Raw genomic sequence first — 2,897 nt, 5'->3', positions numbered from 1 at the left:
TTTATGGTCCTACCCTCCTATAAAACCTTGAAATCATCTCCATTCAGCTGGCAGACAGGGTTCATCCAGGGACCCCAGAGAGGTACAGGGAGATTTCTGTGGACCAGGGCCACAGTGGAGCACATCACTTTATATCCTAGTGGTTAGCTCAGCCACACAACCCCACCTAATTGCAAGGGAGCTGTGGCTCTGATAGGGAAAAATGGGTTTGGTGAATAACTCGTCTGCCCTTGACACGAACTCCAAATTATTCCAGCAATAGATTGTCATGATCTCGAGCACTGTAAGTAGCCCTCTCCTTACTTTCTCATTTATCCTTGCAGTGATCTGATGGACTTGGATGTTAATATAGCACATCCAATTTATTAACCTAAGGTTACAGAGCTCTGAATAACAGTGCAAGATTTGTACTCCATTCTCACCCCAAAAGCCCACTGTACTATGCTGTATTTCTTCAATTAAATCATGTTTAAGTGAGATTATCACCTGACTGAACTGTGATTCAACTTAAACGATCAAGTAACTGCCACACACCAGTAGAGTCCATCCTTTGTGATGGTTTCCCAGTTGAAGTGATGTTTTTCCAGTTGGAATGATGGATTTATGCGAATTCACCTAAACTCTTTCCCATTCTCCTGTTTAGCACAGATCTGAAGGGATCACTGCAGCCCTGGTGCAGGAAAGGAGTGATACACATTGTCTCATCATTTACCTCTCATCAGTGCTAACAGACTACCACAAATTTTCATTTCCAGAGTGAACATATGTATACCTCACACTTTAAAAATACATTTTCTTTTTATTGGTTTTTTAAAAATATATTTTATTGATTTTTTACAGAGAGATAGAGAGTTAGAAACATCGATGAGAGAGAAACATCGATCAGCTGCCTCCTGCACATCTCCTACTGGGGATGTGCCCGCAACCCAGGTACATGCCCTTGACCGGAATCGAACCTGGGACCTTTCAGTCCGCAGGCCGACGCTCTATCCACTGAGCTAAACCGGTTTCAGCTAAAAATACATTTTCAATGTAGTTTCATTTTCTTTTCATTGAAAATACATTTTCAATGTAGTTTCATTTTATTTTCTTCTTTTCTTCTTTGAAAAGAAGACATCCAATAAATCCACTTACAAATGAATAGTATTAGCTGTTACTTTGTGAAAGCATTATCATCCCATGCACCTTGGGGTCAGGGCACATACCCAGGTTTTGGGTTAGGTCCCCTGAAAGAGTGTGTATAGGAGGCAACCGATTGATGTTTCTCTCTCACATAGATGTTTCTCTCTCTAGAATCAGTGAAAAAAACAACATATCCTTAGGTAAGCATTAAAAAAACAAATTGTCGCAAAGTTCAAGTTCATAGGTTCTATTTATTCTTTGTTTTGCCATTATCCTTGTCATGTATTATTCCTCTTCCTCAAAATACTTATCACTTGGGGCTCTCATGACAGTCTCTATTTTTGCTATTTAGCAACTTCATTCATTACACCTTTATTCCATGAACATGTTGATTTGAGTATGTAAAACCTAATAGCTCCTATTATTTCACTAAAAAAGTGCCTTGCTATTGAAAGCATGAAGCAAAAAAAACAAAACAAACAAACAAACAAAAGATCTGTTTCCTAAGCTAAATCCACACGTTATGGAGAGAAATCTTTCACTTCCTCTTAAAAAAACAAGAAAGCATATATTCTATACGTTCACATATTTGAGATATTAAAGACACATCAATTTCCGTTCTAAGAAAGTTTTAACTTAATATCTTCTGTCAAATTTTTGGTGCCTAACACAAAACTGGAGACAACTTAAAAGAAAAGAAAGCTCTTGAAATATTAGTCATTTTAAGTCACTCACTCTCTAAAAGAAATTATTTGGGGGGTCAGAGAAAGGTGACTTCACTATCTCAGAAATTAAACCCTGATCAACTTGTTCATCCATTCAGTCTACTACGCATATGCTGAGGTGGAAACTGGGGGGAAATAAAAACACCGACATTGAACTGGTCACTGGAAACGCTCCTCCTGGTCTATACTTTACCATCTAAATGCTGGAACTTAAGGAAAAAATGTAACTTGTACGACAGTCTTGCGGCTCAGTGCGTTCATAAACAACAAAGCGGTGGGAGCGGGAGGAGCCCCTTCGCGTCTGCCGCCGGCACATGCCATCCTCTGCAGCGCTGGAGGCTGAATCTTTGGAGGCTCCTTCGTCCAGTTCGCCTAACGCAGACCCCTGGCAGGTGTTCAGCAAAGATGCGTTAGGAAAACCGCTGAGGCCCAGACAGCCTGCACGCACTCAGGGCGGCGGGAGTTCCGAGTTCTCCCACTTCCCACCCTAGGCTCTCGGTGCCTCTGGCGCCTGGTTGCGCGGGGCGTGCGGGCGCTCACCTGGTCTGCGCTGGACACCGCTCGGGGGAGCGGGGCAGGGACCTGTCACCCTGTGCACGCGGGGCTTTGAACTTCCCCAGCGGCCTGGGTGGAGGCACTACCGGTGGAGGCTGGCAGGTCTGTGCGGCACCTGCAATTTCCGCCCTTCTCTCCCCCCGCTTCCTGGGCCTGGGTCCGGTCCCAGCCCGGCCAGAGGCCACCCCACCCCTCCCCACCCCCGACGGCTGGGTCGGCAGGGGCCCTGCGAACTGCCACGTGCCTCAAACCTTGTTTCCAGGGGAAAATAGGCAACGATCTGTATGTTTTAAATCACTGGACGTGAGGTCTTCTAGTGCAAGTTTTATTTGGGTATTAAAATCTAACCGACGAGAAATGAGTCGGTACGTGGGGCCTCGAGGGTCACCCCAAACCCTCCCTCCAGAAACACATCTTTCCCGCTCGCGAGCAGGAGGCGTTCGGGACGGGGCGGTGCCTCCTCCCTGGGCTTCCCGCCCCCTCCGCTCCCGGGCC

This window comes from Myotis brandtii, unplaced genomic scaffold (genome assembly GCF_000412655.1).
Source record: "Myotis brandtii unplaced genomic scaffold, ASM41265v1 scaffold59, whole genome shotgun sequence".
Lineage (NCBI taxonomy): Eukaryota > Metazoa > Chordata > Mammalia > Chiroptera > Vespertilionidae > Myotis > Myotis brandtii.
This window is presented reverse-complemented; position numbering follows the sequence as displayed.